The 22,951-nt window shown below is 41.3% G+C and overlaps 1 pseudogene; it reads left to right on the top strand.

The window, feature by feature from the left end:
* The first annotated feature begins 245 nt into the window (after positions 1 to 245).
* LOC144341230 (syncytin-1-like) lies at positions 246 to 1,876 on the top strand (annotated as a pseudogene).
* Positions 1,877 to 22,951: the final 21,075 nt, after the last annotated feature.

The raw sequence follows: 22,951 nt of genomic DNA, 5'->3' as shown, positions 1-22,951 counted from the left end.
CCATAGGATGAGCTTGCAACCCGTGGCATACCTGAGTAAGGAAACTGATGGAGAGGCAAAGGGTTGGCCTCATTGTTTATGGGTAGTGACGGCAGTAGCAGTCTTAGTATCTGAAGCAGTTAAAACAATACAGGGAAGAGATCTTACTGTGTGGACATCTCATGATGTGAATGGCATACTCACTGCTAAAGGAGACTTGTGGCTGTCAGACAACTTGAGGAAAGTAACTAAAATCAGAAATCCCCATGGCCCTCCCTTATCATATTTTTCCCTTTACTGTTCTGTTACCTCCTTTCACTCTTACTGCACCCCCTCCATGCCGCTGTACGACCAGTAGCTCCACTTACCAAGAGTTTCTATGGAGAATGTGGCTTCCTGGAAATAATGATGCCCCATCATATAGGAGTGTATCTAAGGGAACCCCCACCTTCACTGCCCACACCCATATGCCCTGCAACTGCTATAACTCTGCCACTCTTTGCATGCATGCAAATACTCATTATTGGACAGGGAAAATGATTAATCCTAGTTGTCCTGGAGGACTGGGAACCACTATCTGTTGGACTTACTTCACCCATACCGGTATGTCTGATGGGGGTGGAGTTCAAGATCAGGCAAGACAAAAATACTTAAAGGAAGTAATCTCCCAACTGACCTGGGTACATAGCACCCCTACCCCGTACAAAGGAAAGGACTAGATCTCTCAGAACTACATGAAACCCTCCATACCCATTCTCGCCTGGTAAGCCTATTTAATACCACCCTCACTGGGTTCCATGAGGTCTCGGCCCAAAACCCTACTAACTCTTGGATGTGCCTCCCCCTGCACTTCAGACCATACATTTCAATCCCTGTACCCAAACAATGGAACAACTTCAGCACAGAAATAAATACCACTTCCATTTTAGTAGGACCTCGTTTCCAATCTGAAAGTAACCCGTACCTCAAACCTCACCTGTGTCAAATTTAGCAATACTATAGACACAATCAACTCCCAGTGCATCAGGTGGGTAACCCCTCCCACACGAACAGTCTGCCTACCCGCAGGAATATTTTTTGTCTGTGGTACCTCAGCCTATCATTGTGTGAATGGCTCTTCAGACTCTATGTGCTTCCTCTCATTCTTAGTGCCCCCTATGACCATCTACACTGAACAAGATTTATACAATTATGTCGTACCTAACCACCACAACAAAAGAGTACCCATTCTTCCTTTTGTTATCAGAGCAGGAGTGCTAGGCAGACTAGGTACTGGCATTGGCAGTATCACAACCTCTACTCAGTTCTACTACAAACTGTCTCGAGAACTAAATGGTGACATGGAATGGGTCACCAACTCCCTAGTCACCTTGCAAGATCAACTTAGCTCCTTAGCAGCAGTAGTTCTTCAAAATTGAAGAGCTTTAGACTTGCTAATCACCAAAATAGGGGGAACCTATTTATTTTTAGGGGAAGAAGGCTGTTATTATGTTAATCAATCCAGATTCATCGCTGAGAAAGTTAAAGAAATTCTAGATTGAATACAACACAGAGCAGAGGAGTTTCAAAACACTGGACCCTGGAGCCTCCTCAGCCAATGGATGCCCTGGATTCTCCCCTTCTTAGGACCTCTAGCAGCTATAATATTGCTACTCCTCTTTGGATCCTGTATCTTTAACTCCTTGTTAAGTTTGTCTCCTCCAGAATCAAAGCTGTAAAACTACAAATGGTTCTTCAAATGGTGCCCCAGATGGAGTCCACGACCAAGATCTACCGTGGACCCCTAGACTGGCCTGCTAGCCCATGCTCCGATGTTAATGACATCGAAGGCACCCCTCCCAAGGAAATCTCAGCTGCACAACCCCTACTACGCCCCAATTCAGCAGGAAGCAGTTAGAGCGGTCATCAGCCAACCTCCCCAACAGCACTTGGGTTTTTCTGTTGAGAGTGGGGAATGAGAGACAGGACTAGCTGGATTCCCTAGGCCAACTACGAATCCCTAAGCCTAGCTGAGAAGGTGACTGCTTCCACCTTTAAACATGGGGCTTGCAACTTAGCTCACACCGGACCAATCAGATAGTAAAGAGAGCTCACTAAAATGCTAATTAGGCAAAAACAGGAGGTAAAGACCATCCATTGCCTGAGAGCACAGCGGGAGAGACAATGATCAGGATATAAACCCAGGCATTTGAGCTGGCAATGGCTGCCCTCTTTGGGTCCCCTCTCTTTGTATGGGAGCTCTGTCTTCACTCTATTAAATCTTGCAACTGCAAAAAAATAAAATGAAAAATAAAAATAAAAACTCTATCTTCTTTATCAAAAGAACAGTCTTCAAACTCTAAAGAAGAGAATCACCATGCTTAATAGGCTTAATAAGGAATTGGAGAGATGACAGATTGAGGAAATAGTTAAGAAAGCAGGACATCAGACCCACCCAAATAACATTCTAGAGCAATAATATAATTAAATCTACTGAGTGTCTACTACATGAGAGGCACTATTCTAAATCCTTTGCCCAGATTAACTCAATAAATCTTCACAACTTATTTGATAGGCATTATTATTAGCCACATTTCACAGGTAAGGATTAGGAGTTCAGAGGGGTAAATATCAGCTGCTAGAAGTTTCACAGCAAGGATTTCTGCCCAGGAAGATTAATCAACCTTTCATTACTATATTATGCTGAGTTGCAGATGAACCTGCAGATACAATAGCTAAGACACTGGCAGCAGGGAAAAGTGCATAAGACTGGGATTAGGGTCAATAGACTTGAAAAGGTCACAGTTCTTATTTTCAAAAACAGATCAAAGAAGATTATGAAAATGATATCCTCATGAGTCTGGCATCAAACCACAGCAAGTCATGTCTAAACAGAGTTTATGAACTCAGAAAAGAAAGTGATAAGTATTGAGGACCAACCCAGGCTCCTTAAGGACAAATCATGCCTTCTGATAAGGTCACTAAAATGACAAATCAGGGAAATTCTGGAGACACAGGCCATGTGAATTCAACAACACATTGGAAATGTCTGTCTTAATATTCTTAAAATCATGATGAATAAATTTTGTTAGTTGAAAAAAATGTTCCCCAAAAGAGGTAGCTGGTAGATAGATGTCTGTCAAGAAGGGCTTGAGTGATGTGATGCTCTCAAGTAGTTCTATTCTGTTTCTTTCAGTGATTATGATAAAATATGTTTTTCAAAGACAAAGATATCACAAAGCTTAAAGGTATCACAAATAAAAAGACTAAGAGAATCAACATTTTAGAATAATTTTTGATAGGCTGTAATAATGTATCCAAACTCACAAGATAAAATTTAATGGAGCAAATGAAAAGCATTACACCTAAGATTTTAAAAAAATCAACTGGAAATATACAGAGTAAAAAATTGCCTTAGAAACAGTTCATGTGAAAAAGACCTCAGGGCTTGAGCGGATGGCGAGCTCAAAATAAGCCCACAGCATGAGCCTGCTGCCAAAAGGCTAATGGAGGCTTAGGTTGAATTAAAAGAAATGTAGCTGTCATTCTCCTGAGCTTTGATCACACCCAGGACTGGATTTACTGTGATCCACAACACATTTGAGATGTGCATTGAAGTGTCTCCAGAAAACAACCAGTATCACAAAGGGTCTAGAAATCATATGAGGAAGCATAGGACACGTAATTCAACATGTCCAAAATTTAACTTACTATTCACCCCTACTCCGTGTGTTTCTCTTCCAATATGTATTGTACCATATTCATTACTGACACTATCTATCATCCCTGCCCCCCAGGTTAGAAACCTAGATATCACCCTTCACCACCACCCATCCCACTATTGACTATTGATCTCTCACTCCTATCATTTTTCTTTCTTTTAGAGATAGGGTCTTGCTACCTTGACCAGGTTGGTTTTGCACTCTTGGCCTCAAGCAGCCCTCCCACCTCAGCCTCCCAAAGTGCTAGAATTACAGGTGGGAGCCACAACACTCAGTCTCAATCCTATCAATTTCTATGACAAGTCCATTCTTTTCTCTCCTTCCACCTTGACTTATTTGGCTTTCAGTATCCATTACTTGGAGAATTGCAAAAGCCTCCCAAGTGGTCTTTGTTTCAGTGTTGCATCACTTCAATCTACCTTCCTCACTATAAGCAATTTTCTCGAAAGTCACATATAACGTTGTTCTTCTGCTTTAAACCCCATTGTCTATAAGATCAAGTCCAAACTCCCTAGCATAAACTCTGATGCCCTCCACTATCTGAACCTTTTTCTCATGACCAACCTCACTTCTTGTTGCTCCGCTCTGTACTCTACATTCCAAACATACCTAATTCTTTGCACTTCCTGTGGATATGATTGGAACTGTAAATCAGTCCTACTGTCAAAGAAGTAAGTATGGAGGTCAAAGTGCAGGCCAAATAGGTAAGACCTGTACCACTGCTTGTAGGAGTTACCTTCCTCTGCAGCCATGAAAGTATGCCATTCAGACCTCCTTCTGCAGGGGATAGAATGACGGCAACTCCTGCTGCTGTTCCTTCAAATTCACCACTTCCTTTATATGAGGCCACAATCTCTGGCTGCTCCCAGCCCAAACAAGGTGAGGATACTGAGGCAGACTTGTTCCCAAAGGTGGCAGGACTCATCTAAGGGCAACTTTGGCTTGACATCTTCCCATCAGCCTGGCCAAAACTTTCTCAGAACTGTGCTGCAGTGTGGGATTCTTCCTGCCCAATATGCCTTCCTTCTCCTCTCTTTGACAGACGGAAGAGCTGCATCATGGTCTGAAGGCTCCCTCCACCTCCTGCTTCCTCCTCCATGAAATTTCTTGCATATCTAATCACATCTTGACATCTGCTTCTTGTCACACAGAACTAACACACCTAATTTTACTTTTTCTCTACAAGCCTACTAGTTTTACTTTTTTCTCTAATTTCCCTAATGTCTCTTCATCAAAGCCTCATTACCATCACACTAACATATAAATCGTTGAAAAGCCATTACTATTTGAAGAATGACCTCAAGAGAAAAAAAAAAAAAAACACCTGTTTTTCCCCATGCATGGTTTGGACACCATGCTGTGTTACTCTCCATGCTCTTCTTGTTACCTAAAGTGTCCTTCATCTGTTTCCTCCCATAGACTCCTACTCATCCTTCAAAACCCAGCCCCAGCATCATCTCCTCTGTGAAGACTTCTTTGATCCACTTAAGAGTATGTGGTTCATCCATCTGTTGGGGCTCCACAATTCCTATTATATCCTTATTATCACACCATCTTTCTGAGCCAACACCTGGCCTTAACCTATAGCTTGGTACATAGTAGGTACTCAGAACAGCTAGCTGAAATAAGAGTTATTTAAAAGATAAGGCTTAATGCAAAAGACAAGGCTTGATGAGGACATAACTACCTTCAAATATCTGAAGGATTTTCACTAATCACAACAGGTGTTATGTCAAAGACACTCTAAATGAGCACTTTTGGAGCACTAGAGGGAAAGCATTCATTTTAAAAAGTGGAACAGATTACTTCCCTTGCCCCCAGTGTGAAATTACTGTGGTCTGAAAGTAATTTTGTTCAGTAAGGCATAGCAGCAGTGTAGGTCTGCTTTGATCTAGCAATCCTTTTTAGACCATTATCCCAGATTTTAGAAGGAGACAGATAAATAACAAAGCTCTGTTTCACTGGGTACCTGTAGCAATGATACATGAAGGTAGCATTTTCATTTCTTGAGGCAATCTTAGAAAAATGGCTTAAAAGTATCATTTCTCTCCCTGATAGCATTACTCCTAAGGCATAAATTCCAATTCACTTTGATGCTAATCATAGGCCCAGCATGGACCGTTCCTTAAACTTAAATTCATCATATATAAAGCAACAGAAAACAACCTCATCCTCTGCTCAAAGTTTCTAAGAAAATGCAATAAATTGTTCCATCAAAATGTTTTCTCAGTGGAAATATTTCCTTGTTTGGAGGAGTTGTGCTCCCCCTGCTTGATTTCTGTTTAGATAGGGCCCTTGTAGAATTTCTTTCACCAGTAACAACCCTGTTCCTACATACCAATGTGGGTTTCCTACTCCCATATAAATTTAAGCACAATTATGAAGAATTTCTGCCACATCCCTGGGGGGAAGGGGACAGATATAATATCTCCCCAATGTAATAACAGCCCCATTATATACAAAACATTATGTTGGAATATAAAGCACCTACTCTACATGCTCAAAGTTGTCTGCCGTTATCTTTCATAGCCCTACGTTTGCATGATTATTTTATTGTGTTTCTCTCCTATATGCCCCTTAAGGTTCGGTAGAGTGTGTGTCTGTTTTGCTAAATTCCTAGCACTATGATAGGCTTTCAATAAATATTTATATCATGACCAAATATTCTCGAGTAGAGAACAATTGTAATTCTCCAAGCTGAAAAATATAATGAAACAGGAGAGTCTATGAAATCAGATGTGAATCATGTTCTCATCTATTTCTTCTGCAGCAATATCAACATCACCATTTTCAGGGGATGGGAAGGTAGAGCAAGGATAAAACTAAAACAAAGTTAGACTATGTGGCAGGCTAAATAATGGCCCCTCAAAGATACCCAGGTCCTAATCCCTGGAACCTCTGACTGTTACCTTATATGACAAAATGAAATTTGCAGATGTAGCCGGGCGCGGTGGCTCAAGCCTGTAATCCCAGCACTTTGGGAGGCTGAGACAGGCGGATCACGAGGTCAGGAGATCGAGACCATCCTGGCTAACACGGTGAAACCCCATCTCTACTAAAAAATACAAAAAACTAGCCCGGCGAGGTGGCGGGCGCCTGTGGTCCCAGCTACTCGGGAGGCTGAGGCAGGAGAATGGCGTAAACCCGGGAGGCAGAGCTTGCAGTGAGCTGAGATCCGGCCACTGCACTCCAGCCTGGGCGACAGAGCCAGACTCAGTCTCAAAAAAAAAAAAAAAAAAAGAAATTTGCAGATGTGATTGAATTAAGGATATTGAGATGGGAACACTATCCTGGATATCAGGTGGACTGTAACTATAATCACAAGTGTTTTCATAAGAAGGAGATGGAGGGAGAATTGACACAGAGACAGAAGAGCAGAGAATGTGATAACAAAGCAGAGAGAATTTGAAGATGCTATCGTGATGGCTCTGAAGATGGAAGAATGATCCATGAGCCACATAATGCCAGGAATGAAGCTGAAGAAGCTGGAAAAGTCACAGGCCTCATCCAGTCAGGTGAAGGCCTGAATTAAACAATAAAACTGAGTAAAAAAAAGTTTCCCCATGGGTAGGGGGGAATTCCTCCTACCTGAATGCTTAGCTGAAGCATTGCTTTTTTCTGCCCTTCAGACTCAGACTGAAACGTCAGCTCTTCCTGGGTCTTGAGCCTGCCAGTTTTCAGACTAGAACTTATCAATCAGCTCTCCTGGGTCTCCAGCTTGCCAACTGTAGATTTTGGAACTTCTCAGCTTCCATAATGGTGTCAGTCAATTTCTTATAATAAATGTCTATGTATGCATGCTTGCACGCACATGCACACACACACACCACACACACACACACACGCACGCACATCCTGTTGGTTCTATTTCTCTGGAGATCCAGGACTAATACACAGATCTATAAGAATTGCCATGCAAGATATTTTGTTAAATAAAAAACTTTAAAGTCAAGAGCATTCATACACATAAAAAAGAAGAAAAGAAACCAAAGACAACAAGAATAAAAGCCAGGTCTTTATCCATGTAGTTTTGCTTGTATATAGAATATCCCCAGAAAATAGAATAAGAAAAGGGTAACAGTGATGAGCTCTGGAGTGGGAAACTGGAGTCCGAGCACAGGATAGTTGACATGCAAACTTTTCACATTATGCCTTTTTGTAGCCTTTTGTTACTTTTCTATGAACATGTATTTCCTCTCAAATACATACATTTGGAATAAAAACTAATAGTCCTTGACTAAAAATCCTCATCAAAAACATAAAAACAGACATGTTAAAAGAGACCCTTCAGCTTGTGGGCTTGGACAGGGAATAGCTGGCCATAGTCTAGTGGCATAAAGTGACATTTTGTGCCTTATACAATGGGCTTAAGGCTAAATCCAGGCCTGAAAGTCAGCAAAGACTGACCCTTAAGACTAAAGACTCCTTCGCAGATCACCCTCTAACCCGACTGACCCTCCCTTTCTCTACAGGAAGGTAGATTAGGGCAAGAGGGGCTGGCAAATCCCAGAGCTAAACTGCAGGCAGCATCATGAGCCCTTCACCCTCCTCTGGGGCAAACAAGATGTGAGTCCCCAGCAGGACAGCCCCAGACACAAGGGTCTTCTCCTCCGCTATAAGGTTCTCTGACAGCTAATGCAGGCAACCAACTAAGCATCCCGTAAGGCTGGTTGGTATCCAGCTGGGAGCACAAATTACTGAAGGATGAGGAACCAGACTGGGGCAACTGTTTTGACCATTTGACTTAGGCACTAACTCTTATACCAGCAACTTTTTCACACTGGTATAAAGTTTTCAAAATGAATTAGTCTTCAGAAGAATGTAGCCAGATCGTAGGACACAGTTTTACAAACTGCACTTTCACACACCAGTTTACCTCCTGATAAAATCCGTTTTCTCCATTTCATAGGCGGAGAATGACAGTTTTGACATCTATGCCCTTAACTTATGAACACCCATTTTAAGTTGTTCAGAGAGACTTGCTACTACGCCACAGACATTTCTCATTAGCTACAGCGATCAGTAGAAATTCAGGACCTGCAATCACAAGGGTAGAGGTTAGGAAGACATTCCAAGCAATCACCCAGCTCCTGTAATATTTCAAGAGAAAAAAGTACCCTATTTTTCTTGGAGGGAGGAGAGCAAAACATTGTTTTTAATGTTTCATTATAGGGGACATAGATTAAGAGTCACTTACTAGCTATTTGTCCTTATACATGTCACCGAATGACTCTCAATTTGTTTTCTCATCTGCAAAATGAGAATAATGATTCCTTTCTCGTGGGATAGTGATAGGTGCTAAATGAGATCATGTATGGGAAAGCACATAGTACTCTGTCAGTCACATCATCTTAGCCAGTGAATTTAATTTCCTATCTGTAGAAGAAGTATAGATACTCAGTACAGCATTCTGCATTCAGAAAATTAGTGATACCTTCTCAATTCACTGGTAGCCTTACAAGCTTTTCATGTTGTCTCCATATTTCAGCTAAAGTCTAACCCACACACCTTATTTTAATGTTCCATGGAAACTAACAGAAAAGAGGATTGCTATGTACCATCCGTGGGCACAAAGAGGGGCTGGGGGAGGGGAGTTTTCCAATCTTTGTCCAATTTTTAGCATAAAGGAACCAGTTAGCTAGACTACAGTAGGGATTTGGTTTCTAATTTTTTAAACGCTGCTTGTCCTTTCTTTCAAAATCTTGCTAGATCTCCAAGGCAGGTCTCCAATTCCAGAAAACATTGCAGCAAAAAGAGCCTCAATAACAGCCAATGCCCAGGTAGTCGTCAAGCACTTTATGTCTTTTGACCATAATCTTAATTCTCTCAACAACTCTAAGGAAGGAACTATTATTTTCTCCCACTTTACTGATGGGAATGTTGAAGCACAACATGGCTAATCTGCCCCAGGTCACAGAGCTCACATGGTGGACCCAGGATTAACCAAATCCATGTGCTTGATCATTGGGTTAAACTGTGCTCCAGAGACCTAAAGCACTGCCAGCCTTCTGGCAGAAAGAAGGGGCGGTCAGTGTTTGAGATTAGGAAGGAAACACTTGCCTTTATTCCTTTTTGCAACCCTGCCTTTAATGTAAGGCTATCTTTTAATTCCACTTCTGCCTGATTCTCTAATCTCTGTGCTCTATTCTCCCTGAATCTTTGATCCCTTAACTTTCATGTTTTTAGATGTTTGACCTGGGTCTCCTTTTCCCAGCTTTTCTCTCCACTTCCGTCTCTCAACTCTTGCCTTTCCCAACTCACTGTTCCTCATTCACCTTCTAAACTCTTATCTGCTAATCTTGCTCCAATTTAATTGGTCTATTCACTCTCACCGAGTTAAACCTCTGGGTTCTGGACCTTCCTAACTTTCTCTCTGCAGTCCCTCTGCCTGAAATACCCTTTCTCCTCCCTTCACCACTCAAAGCCTAGATGCCCTTCAAGGACATCAATGGATCTTACTCCTGCATGAAGATTTCCTCTCCTGATCACTTCATCAAAGAGAGGGGGCGCCTCACTGTATTTCTATTGTCTGCATCCCTCGTGGTACACTTCTGCAAAGACTCATTAAGTAGAGTCTCTATTGCAAATTGCCCCATCTCACCTAACACAATGCAATAGAAGTCTGATAAGCTGTGGCCAAATATTAGCCACATCGATATGATGTGCTAATCAAGCATGCCAGCTATATCAGCTATATCTACTCTGCCTCCCATGCATCAACAAAAAGCCCACTATAAAATTCACATTTGTAAAACCCATGTCTGCACATGATCATTCCAATTGTCAGCAAAGGCAATACTACCACACTGTGCACGCAATTAGGGAAGGGAGCTGTTCTCCACACAGAGACAGAGGAGAAGGAAATATCCAATATTAGGAGGAGGAGAAGGAATGGGAGGAGGAGGAGGAAAGGAAGGAGGAGGGATTCTGCAATAGTTAGGGGAAATGTTAGAAGGCTAAATTTGGGTCAATCTTAAAACAAATAACCCCTACCCGAAGGCCTAGTCAAAAGAGAAGAGAGGTTAAAAACAAATTCTGAAGACATAATAAAAATATATTTCAGTTAATTTAATATCGTCTAAATTCCTGCTGCATGTTGCGAGAATTACAGAATCACACATATTTTTCATTTGTGTTTATTTACTTTCTGATTTATAAATATACATTTGTACAACTCTAGCAAAATAAAAGCCAGAGTTTTGTTTGTCTGTCTTGTTTTGTTTATTTTTGCTAATCATATTTAGCTAAGAGGAGTTTTCATTTTTGATGAAAAATAAATCAGGACAATTAAACAAGAAGTCCACTGCTGCTTTCCAAATTCACCAGACCATTGCCAACTCACCAAAGTCAGGAAGCAATAATAATTCCTTTTCTTAATGAAATGTCTTTCCAGCTCCCCAGAAAACTTCAAAGCTCTCTGCTGATGCTTGGGGTCTGCAGCTGCCAGGAAAGAAATGTGGCTCCACTTTCTTCAAAGGGTGTGTCACTGCACTTAAGGGACTGCCTGGACCCACAGAAGACATTCCCCCTTCAACACCAGTCACCACTGACTCCATCAGATCAGAGACCAGCACTCTGGTTCAGAGCAAGAGAATAGAAGAGGTGGCGGTAGAACCAAGCAGCTCACATCCCCAACATGCCCATGCAAGCATCATAAGGTCAGGAACCACAGACACAATGTTGTGGCTCAGCAAACCCCATCAGCTGTCAGAATGGAGAAAGGTAACAGGCAGTTATGCAGTGCTTCACGAAAAGAAAAATGTTCTTGGGCTAATCCTATCAAGGTTCCTACAAGAACACAGTTCTTTATAAGCAAAACAACAAAAGCAAAACTATGAATTCTGCTACCTCCTAGCATGCATATCCTCTCATAGTCAACCTCATCCCTTTGGATAAAACAAGCACATAATATGTGTGAAGCATTTCAGTTCCATTGTGAACTTTCACAGCTGTCCTGAGAGGGAGGTATTATTATCCACATTTCATAAGTGATGACAGCCATGTTCAAAAGATCTGTGTTTTTTAAAAAAATCAATGTTAGATATCTAAGGATGAAATGTTTCTAAAAGGTCTGCAACCATCATTTGTCCTGAGAGAAACAGCTTCACAGCTGCTGAACATGGTGAAGCCAGCAGGGCCCTCTCTACCTTGCAGACTCAAGACACCTTGACTTAAACTCAAGTGTCAACACTTGAATCTTTTTTTAACTTCATGAATCCTCTGACCATCCAGTTCTTGGGTACAAATGAATGGATACAGGCAGAATATCACCCAGACTACATTTCTGGTTTTGCCCTCAACTAAGAGTGGAAGAAAATGAGGTAAATGTGAGAATATAAACCAACCCTCAGCTGACAAGCCAGCTGAATTCAGTAACATTGATGCAGGACAGGTGAGCCCCAAAAGAAGGCTCTTGACTTCACCCAGGAAATAATTCAAGGGTGAGCTAGTGGTGTTAGACAACAACTTTTACTGAAACGTCAGTGTGCAGCCACAACAGAGGTACCGCTCCTTGCTTAACAGGGCTACCCCATAGCCAGTGTACTCAGAGTAGCAGCTCAGAGGCAGTTCTGTAGTCATATTTATATCTACTTTTAATTATATGCAAATTGAGGGGTGTATTATGCAGAAATTTCTAGAAAAAATGTAACTTCTGAGTTGTTGGGTCATTGCCATGAAAAGGGGAGGTAGCTTCAGGGTGTTGCCATGGCAATGGTAAACTGACAGGGCACACTGGTGGGCGTGTCTTATGGGAAGTTGCTTCCACACTGTCCCTGTTTTAGCAAGTCCTCAGTTTGGTCCAGTGTCCAAGCTCCACCTCTGGAGTCAAGTCCCACATCCTACCTCAACATGAATGCACCCAGGCAAAACCAAACAGAAGCCAAACTTTCCACCATTTAACAGATGAGGAGACTGAGACACGGAAATCAACTCTCTTGCCCAAGAACATACAGCTAGCCCCTGTGTCAGAAGTCAGGGCTTGAACTCGGATCTCTCTGCTCCCATCGCGCATGCTCTTTGCATGACAACCCACTATATCAGCATTTGTTATGGCTCTCCTAGGTTTGGCCAGCCTGTGAGCACAGGCACTGAGCAAGACTCGACACTCTCCAATGTGGACTCATAACTAAGCTTTAATTTTAGCATTAGCCCCTACGTTTACTGAGTACTAGAGTTATTGATTTACGTAGAAGCAGGAGCTATCTCTGCAGTGACATAGTCCTTTTGCTGGGAAAAGAATGAAATTCTTTGTCCTAGAGGATCTTAGATCTCAGATTCATTAGTTTGATGGGCTGCTGACCATCAGTACCACCCAAAGCCATCACCCTAGATGGGGGGCAGAGGGGCCTAAAGGTATCCTTTGTGCTACTTCATATCATTGATGGAGCTGAATATATTTCTTGAAACTAACGATCCAAGCCTATAAGTTTTATTTCTGTCATTACTGGTCCTAAGATGACCCATGAAGAGTCCTGTCTGTCATCAGTATAAATTTTAGAAGAACAGAGAGCCACAGGAGAATTGTGATCAGTGTGGTCTTTCTGTCAAACTGTGCATAGCTTTATTTCTTTAGATTAAATGGTTATCCATTGTTCAAAGGATAGAGAACTTTCTTCGATATTGGGCTTTTCAAAAATATATATATTGGAATGCAGCTAGCTTCTTAGGATGGGTACATAAGTCTCAAAGAGAGTAAAGGTGATTTCCAGTGGGCGGAGAAAGGAGGAAGAAACAGGGAAGATATAGGCCAAGATGTAGAGATGGGAATGCACAAAGTGCATGACTTAAAAATATGCATGAGTAGCCTGTGCCGGCTGGGAGACAGGAATGGTAGCAGCCATCATGAACTTGATCAGTTACTGTATCTGTTGAGAAAACATCTTTTTTCCTTTGGCAATAGATGACAAAAAGCTGGCCCAGGCCCCTCAGTACTTTGAAAGATCAGTAATTTGGGAATGGAGTGAATGTCACACACCAATTCTCACTTAAATTTCCCTATACAATGAGCACTAATGCTTATGTTATATGAAAACTCCTTGACGCACAGAGCAGCCTCTTTCTGATTAGTTTTGGATAGTTTCCATGTTACACCCAACTTCCACGTGAGGGTCTCAGTGACCATGACTGCAGAGCCAAAGCACACAAGGCAAGAGGCTTCTGTGCCTTCATCTCCACTTACATCGTGATGGCTCACTGGAGAAATTAACAGTTTTCAAGACAGGAGCAAAGTCAAAAATTATTAGAAATGGGCAAGTTCGGAAATCAAGTCAGGAGCCCTGGTTCTAGTCCTGGCTGGGCTACTCTACCTTTGAGACTTTGGGAGAGATGAGGGAGGGCAACCAAAATTATGTGAACTCCTAGTCCATATCAGGCATGCACTATGTACTTTATATACATTACCTTTTTGACCCTTCCCACAAGCATGTAAATGCTAGCTATCCACATCTCATGAGTTAGAAAACTGAGACTCCACAAAATCACAGAAAATCAAATAGTAAGTTGTGGAGCTAGAATTTACACCCAAGTTTTTTAACTTTCAAACCAATTTTCTTTTTATTACATCAAATTGCTTTTCTGTTTTAAGACTCCTTTGTCTTTCAACCCCATTAGCTCAAAAATTCTACAAAGACTCTGATTCTGAATAGAGTTATGACAGTTGAATTCTAATTGGAAAAATAATTACTCATATGCCCTATGAATTCTTACCAAAGATCAAAATAAATGAAAGCATAGTCAATTTATTAAGTATTGTAATAAAGTTCTAATAAAAATTTATACTTTCTTCCTAATGCCTTTGACATTTCAAGAAATATGAGGTACAAGGTGCTCCATGAATATAAGAATATCTGAATTATTCTGCAACAGTTAATACAACATCAACCTACAAATTGGTGAGTTTTTTTAAAAGTCTAAAAATATATATATTTAAAGGGCTATATAATCAGTTTTTCTATTAACATTATTCAGTTTCTGTATGTATGTGTTTATGTGTATGTATATATTATGTATGTATGTAAAATATAAGATGATAGATAGATAGATAGATAGATAGATAGATAGATAGATAGATAGATAATTGATAGATAGATTGCTCTCTATCTATCTGGCCAAATCTAGTGATCAGTCTCCACCACCATCTTGCTTTTCCTCTCAGCAGCATTTGACAGTATTGATAACTTCTTCACTCATGATATACCATCTCCACTTGTGTGCTAGGTCTCTGCTCTTTGAACACTGACAGTCAATAACTGAATCTTCTGCAATGCCCTATTGCCCTTGGGAATATGGCCCTAATCTTTGGTATCTGACTAAACCTTGCCTAAAATTCATTTGATTTATAGTTCTTATCTACTAAATTTTTATGCCTTCAATACTAGCTATGCACTTCACTAATTAAGACTAGAATCACTTATCTATTTTCCATAAGCTGCATCTCTGACTTTTTATCTACACACTCTATTTTCTGAACAGTCTATATAAATCCATGTACCCACAGTGAAAAGACTATTTTAGTTATACTCCTCTGAGGAGAAGTTTAATCTGATTATGCTCTTAGAAAGAGGCTTCTCATCTCTGCCTTCTCCCAGCCCCTATCTCAGCCCTGCACACGCCCACATTACAAGACAGACACTTTCTGCATGTGCCTTGGATCGGTCCATGCCTCTCGCTGTGTAAGTAACATAATCACAGATGAAAGAGGATGGGCAAAGCCAATATGATTTCTCCCCTTGTCTGAGGCTGAAGCAAAAGGCTCCAGAGACTGTCACAGCACGGATAACAGTGTGTGTCTATGTTTCACTGGTGCTACTATACAGAAATAGAATGATCTCTTCTATAGTCAAATTGGCTCCAGTCTGGAAATAGCCAATGAGCAATGCTCATAGTCTTTTATTAAAATTGTTAAAGACCACTCTGGGCTACCTTAAAAATAAACAAATCTTGAAAAGAGGTATATTAGAAATCATTTTTAAAAGATGCCTAGAAACTTTTTTAATGTATTCTAAAATACAGTACAAAATTGAAAGAACAATACAGTGTTACTAGTCTAGAGTGAGACTCTATCACGGGAAGATTTTCAAAAATGGCTGACAGTAACATTATTTCCTTGTACTTTACATAATTGCACAAAGTGATTCAGAATTGACCTCACGCGCGAAAACAGGCAACGTATGGCATTAAGATGTCATGGTGAAGGAAAATGCATTATGCAAATCACTGCAAAAGCTAAGAGATCAGACTACTTTTCAGAGTCCATGGAATTTGTAATCATTCACTTCTTTTGAAGAATGTGACCCAGACTTTTGGGAAGGCTCCTATACATGGACTCCAATTTTTCTATTTACTTATGCTTGACTAAGGAGGAAAAAAGGAGCTTCCATAATCTTTGCAGTCCTCACAGTCAAATCTTTTTAAATCATGTTCTGTTTCCATTCTCATCTGTTCTAAATGTAAATCTGCAGTTGTCCTCAGTCAACTCTAGAAGGGTGCAAAGATTTCCCCTTGTTGACCTAGAATTCATTTGGAGCAGCACAATTCTCAAGCCCCTTTATTGAGTGAATGTTGACTACAAGTCGAATTTTAATTTGTATAGAGTCAAGATAGGAACTTGGATTATTAGAGAAAGGATAAGCATCAGTGAAAAGAGTGTTTTCCTATATCAAATATACAATTAACATTAAAATAAAGAAACCCATTATTTTCTAAATGAACATACAGTCTTATTCTAAAGTAGTCAGTTTCCTAAGCAATACAATGTATGAAAATTTTTCTGACAACTGCTACATTTTTATCCAGAGGAATTACACACATGAACTTTGAGCTTTCCATAGAAAAAAAAAATGATGGTTCCCAGGCAATCCTTAGCACATCCCTACTATGTCTAAGGCATTTATCTTGAGCTCTAAAAGCAGAATGGCCTTTCCTGCGTAAGTAAGGAAAGAACATACAGCAGCTTTTTGACTTACAAAGTAATCCATTCACTGTCTAAATTGTACAATTTCTATTGCAAGGCAATGCACACTAAGTGAGGCACATAAGCTTTGACTCACCCAAACAACACACTCGTCACTTCTCCAGGCAGGTAACTTTCACTGACCTCACCTCCACACTCTCTGCAGTCATGTGACCCATGGGTGTGACAATGATGCTACTCTTCAGCTCATGCCTGCAGTCTGCCCTGCTCCTGACAGCACCCCAGCTGCTGCTGTCCCCTACCCTAGGAGGAAAAGGTAGGGCAGGATTTTCTACACAGTACCTGAAAGGCTTCTGTGGAAACATCTGCTCATCGGGAGGCTGCCAACGTGAGAACCTCATCTCCCTCCTGCTCACCTAGACTCCTCTGCCCCACCCCATTCACCAGCAGAATCAATAGAAGTCCACACCTGCTAAAGCCCTCCTCATTTGTATGTCTGCTGCCTCAGAAGGCTTGTGCTCTCTTTGCTTACATTTTACCTGGCTAGAAGAAGAGAGACTGAAGGCAGTGCAAGAACTTTTTAAAAAGGAGATAGGCCTTTAGGGTCCTCTTAGAATGTTGATAAGCATGAACTGTTCTGAAACGCTCTAATCCAGTGCTTAAAATGTTTTCCCCCTCCCTAAACCAAAACATATTATTGGTTGAGCCTACAGAAAATTGCCAATATTCAACCATTTTTGATATACAAAAATGTCAATTTCATGTGTTTCAGCCTAATCACAGACTTGAGCCTTTGGCTCTATTAGTTCTAAAGTTCAGTTTTTCAAAGACTCAGTAGACTATTGTGACCTGAAACTTCCCTTTGTAACTTTTTATTTTGGGAATGGAGTTCTGTGTCCCTAACAAGTGACCACAAACAAATTTTGGAACATAACCCATTCATAAGTTGAGGTCTGCCTACAAAGAATGTTCTTTGCTGTGCAAGGCAGGTTGATGAATTGCATTTATTAGAATTACAGGATAAAGAAACCACAAAAGGCTAACTTTGGGTCTCCAGATAGCCCTCTCAGCCTTCTGGCTCCAAAACATAATCATAATTTAAGCTGGTCTGGTGGTGAGCCAGGCTGGCCCAGGAAAAATTAGTGCAATCAGACTCATGAGTCTAGGTGAAGGCCACAGTTCTCAACATGGAAACACACAAAGAAAGCTGACTAATCAAAGAGTGAACTTCAGAAATGAAGGAGAGATAAAGAAAACAAACAAACAACAAAAAAGAGTAGACAAATGTGGGGAGGTGATTCTAAACAGTGCTCTCAACCATGCTTGCCTGTAGAAATAACTTACGGAGGTTTAAAGATACAGGCGCCTGTGCCTCCCCAGACATTCTAATTTCAGTGGGCAGAAGTGTGTCTGGGCACCCAAGTTTTACAAAGTGCCCTAGGCGATTCTAATAAGCATTCGTTTTTGAGAACTATGGTTCTAAAGATTAGTCCAAAACCAGGAAATAGATCCATGGAGTAAAAGATAGGAAACACGAATAGGATTTATAGGTCTAAAGTGAGCCCTTGATCCAGGTAGTCACCCTAACAGGTGAGGTCAGTGTCATAATTCCCTGTGGTCGTTTCCTGGAGGCATAGAGGCTTCCCATCATTCATATTCAGCCAGGCTAGTTAAAATCAAAGAGTCAGAAAGGTGTGTGGCATTAGGAGAACACAGGAAATGGTCATAGGGTGCCAGTCAAGGGCTCAGTTAGGACCCTAAGGAGAGGGAAAAATGAGGGGTAAAAAACAGGCACAAATTCCACCACTAAGAGATTTCTGAAGATAAGGCATGAACCAAAAAAAACCATGGGTCTGTACTCAGATGGACACGAGGTATCACCGTCAAGCTGAAAGATGAGATTCATTCAATGCTGAGTCCGCAGGTCCTTCTTTTCCTTCTTCTTAGAGCCAGGATTGTTCCTGTAGCCCAGCGGAGGCTGCATTATCCCAGCTGTAGGGGTAAAGAATTTAGCGGCAAAACCCCAGCAAGCCTTTGTAGTTTTTCCCTTAGAATAAACAACTTACTTCCTTCTGTTTGCCATGCCCCAAAAAGAGGGACTTTTTCTTTAAATTCTGCTCAAGACCTAATTTTTCAGGAAACTTTCCACTATAATGGCACAATGTACGGCCCACTCTCTCCCTCAATGTGCAGTCGTGTACAGTTGTACATTTTGTACACCACACAAAGGCACATGACTGACAGTTAGGGACTGAAGTCATGTGGCCTGGTGCAGAGCTGCTTCTGCCCAGAGGACCCCCTTTTTCTATTTTGCACAAAGACTCAGTGGGGCCTAGGAGTAGCTCTGACAGTAATGAATGATTTGCATCTATTCAAATATTTGTTGACTGAATGATTAATCTATTGACTCTAACCCTGCAAAAATCGATGGATAAATGCTGTTTTAAATATTTAACAGGGCATTCTGCATTTACCCTGCACACTGACATTTTCTCCCTAAAAAATGGTCATTTAAAAAAAGAAACTCCATCAAGTATAGCAAGAAAAGACTGTACTCTTACCCAGCCAACTTCATCCACTGACGACAGCACAGAAAAACATAACAGCCCCTTGTTTTGCTGTCTTTGTTTCCCATGTTCTGAGCAAAATTGCACTGGAATTATGAACAGTTAACAAATGGTATATAAATGACCAAAAGCCAAATGACAGCTCTATGAAAGAGCCAGGCTGGCCCTGGCAAAGCCAGGCTCCTTGGGTTCTGGAACAAGAATTAAGGAATCAAGTTCCATTCCTGGCACTATCCCCAGTTTGCTGTTAACCTTTTTTGCTCTCACCTCCTTTGCATCCACCAGGCTTTGTGACATGCACTGCAGTGCCAATGAAACACCACTTGATAAGATCTGAAAACCTCGGACAGAGGCCACAAAGCCAAGTCAATGCAGGGAGAGTTCCTCAGCTGTGTCTCTCCCTGGGGCCCAGCTCTCTAAGGAATCTCTCTCGCTGGGGCTGTTGAGCTGCTTGTTGAGGTGTCAGCCTTTAACTCCATGGGAATCACGAAAGAAAAAAACGGATTGTAGAAAATATCTCATTTCTCAATGAGACAGAGATTCTTGACAGAGCTTGACCCAGCAGTGTGGAAAAATTCAAGAGAAATGCAGCAGTGTCTTTAAAGAACAGACACATCCTGTACATCTGAACTGGGCTTTCAGTACTGTCTTTCCTCCAGGCTCACTCAATATTAAACCCTTTCATACCATGTGGCTCCTCCTAAGATTCCATCATAACTGTTTCGGCTCACATGAAGACAACTCAAACCATTCTATTTGGACCTCATTTTCTGCCCTCTGTCTTTTCTCACCAGTAAAAGCATTCACTGTGTTTTGGAAATCATATCTGTTCTAAAGGTAGGAACTTGGTCCCTTCATAGCTGATGGGGTTCTCTGGATATATCTCCAAGACTGATTTGGTTGGTTTCCAGAAATTACCTCCTTTCTCTAACACTTCCCAAAGCAGGAAGAATCAGTGAACTCACCTAGCAAATTTGTTCAGCTCTGGGTCTGGTCTGTCGTCTATTTCCTTCTCCACCCACTTCGCTGGAATGCTCTCCAAGTGTGAGGAGTATTTGGAACAAATCAGAAGAAAGTTCCTATTTAATAGAAGGTGGAGTGTTGCTCATTACACCTGGGCCCCATCACCGTCTGGGGTGCATCTAATTCCTCAGGAGTCTTGTTCTGACAGAATCCTCCAGGCCTGGTGCTCCCTTCTTCTCAGAATTTACAATGGAAGATTGGGTGGAAGAGGGACTGGCTTTGGTTTTGTTTGTTTTGCAGATAACCAATCTCTCTCTTTGCTTTCAAACTGGCTTCACCTTGCTCACCAAAGAGAGGCCATCAGGCTGAGCACCTGCAATGATGCTGCCCTGGCTCCCCCTCAGTTTTCACCCTGAGTACTGCACCCCAGATTTAAGGCTCACAAGCTGGACCAAGTGACCCCCACAATCCTGCTATAATTCTTTGAGCCTTTTTCATCGACTAAAACAATTTTCAAGTATAACTCCCTTTTGCTTTTCTCCTTCCCATCATTTTTATTCAGCCAGGCTACTTAAAATAAAAAGGAGCAAAAAGTAACAAAAGTATATGTGTGTGGCTATTATTAATAGGAAGCTACAATTTGAAAACCTCAATCTTCCCATTTGCAGGTAAGATGTACAACGTCTTTACATGTATCTTTGTCTTCTCAGCTTCATTTCTTTCTCCTCCAGAAAAAGTATCCCTCAAGCAGACAAACAAAAAAGTAGAATATATTTAAATTATAAGTAGAGAGGCTGAGGTGGGCAGATCACTTGAGGTCAGGAGTTCGAGACCAGCCTGGTGAACATGGTGAAACCCCGTCTCTACTAAAAACACAAAAATTAGCCAGGCATAGTGGCAGGCACCTGTAATCCCAGCTGCTTGGGAGGCTGAGGCAGGAGAATTGCTTGAACCCAGGAGGCAGAGGTTGCAGTGAGCCAAGATCGCACCACTGCACTCCAGCCTGAGTGACAGAGCAGGACTCCGTCTCAAAAAAAAAAAGAAAGAAAAAGTATAAGTAGACATACTTTAATTTAACCATCCCTACAGAATTAAATGATAGTAATACAGGGGCCAATCTTTGGAGATAGATAAAACAACCCCGGGAAATATTTGGCAATTATCTGGAGACATTTTTGGTTGCCGTGACTGAGGTGGGGAGGAGAGAAGTACCACTGGAATCTAGTGGGTGGGTAAAAGCCAAGGATGCCGCTCAACATCCTTCAATGCACAGCCCCCTACCACAAAGAAAAATGTCAATCATGCCAATGCTGAGAAACCCTGCTCTAGAGATACCAAAGGTCCTGGATATACAAAACCATTATTTTTCCATATAACAGAGAAAGTAATTTATTCTCATTAATAAATAGTAGACTCACTAAGCCAGGCAGTCACATAAATAGCACAATAAAGGTACTATGTAAATTTGAGAGCCAAGACTAAAGAGGCAGGACTTGAAGCTTCTCCAGAGGTTGTTTTTTTTTTTTTTTTTTTAACCAGTTAGGCACTAAAGAAAGTTGCTGCCATCTAGGGGATACAAAGAGAATCCCAAAAGCAACCCATTCCTAGCTCCAAGGGCACAAGGTCCAAGCCCTGCAGGCACACTACGCACTCATTTCCCACGTTCCCACACTGAAGAGAAAAAAATATATGTATACTTTGGGTTTTGTGACAAGCAATTGTTTAAAATTAAAAATACATAGATGTGACTCAGAGTCTACAGTGCCTTCAGTTAATTTGTTTTCTCCATTTCACGTGTGTGGTATGAAACTGAAAGTCCAGATTTCTGATAAAGATAACAGATGTTTGCTGACTGCTTTTATTCTCATATTTAGTTAGGGTAGAAAGAGGAGGGTCAATCAGTGGCCTCAGAACTCTCTGATAGGACCTCTCTTTCCACACACCCTTTTCTTTGGGTCATAGCAAGACAACAATAAGCTCTAGGCAAATTATAAATCAAGAGAACTCCTTGCCTTCTTAAAAAAAAAATAGGAAACTTGAATAATTAAACCAACTCTAATTAAATGAAAATCAAGAAGAGTCAGGATTCAGAAGACAGAGCTGTTCCACCAGCCAAACAAGTTGTTATTCCTGCACACACACACAGAGAACCCATGAGGATAACAGAGCCAAAAGGACTTCTCTAAGAGCTTTGAGAAGAGTGTAGAGAGGGATTTTGCACTTCCTCCCTGCAGTTTTTGGAGAAGCTGGCTCTCAGGCTGCAGGAGTGTAGTGTACCAGAGTTATAGGCCCCCTTTCCTTTCTTTGCGGTGGTCTTTCTCAAGCTTATTCATGGCTGCATGGGCTGAACTTTGATTATTTTTCATGCACCAGAAGTGGAAAGCTTCCAACTCCTTTAACACAAGGGTTCCAAAACATCTTAAAATGATGCAAAAACTTATTTTGATCTTCACAACATGCCTTTGAAATAGGCGTGAACTCTATTTCTGTGTTTTAGGCAAAGAAACTGTTGTTTAAAAAGACTAGGACATTTTATTCTGACTGGCCCATCAAGACCTGTAGATCCCGGACCAGTTCATGATTCAGTTTGTAGTTGCATAAAATCGGATGGCTCTTCCTCCTCACTGTTTTAACGTAGCAGCCCTTCCCACTTCCCACCTCCAACCTTGCTGGGGTCCTACAAATACTACTATCCAGACCTTCTTTTATTCCAAGGGAAAAGGTTGAGGGAACTACCATCAGCACAAGAGAAGAGAAACCCACATTATTACTAAGACATGATTCCACAATTGGCCAAAAAGAAGAATTATCTGATAATCCATATGACC

The sequence above is a fragment of the Macaca mulatta genome, chromosome 6 (assembly GCF_049350105.2).
Source record: "Macaca mulatta isolate MMU2019108-1 chromosome 6, T2T-MMU8v2.0, whole genome shotgun sequence".
NCBI classification, from domain to species: domain Eukaryota; kingdom Metazoa; phylum Chordata; class Mammalia; order Primates; family Cercopithecidae; genus Macaca; species Macaca mulatta.
Note: the sequence above shows the minus strand (reverse complement) of the source record. Positions and strands in the feature narration are given on the sequence as shown.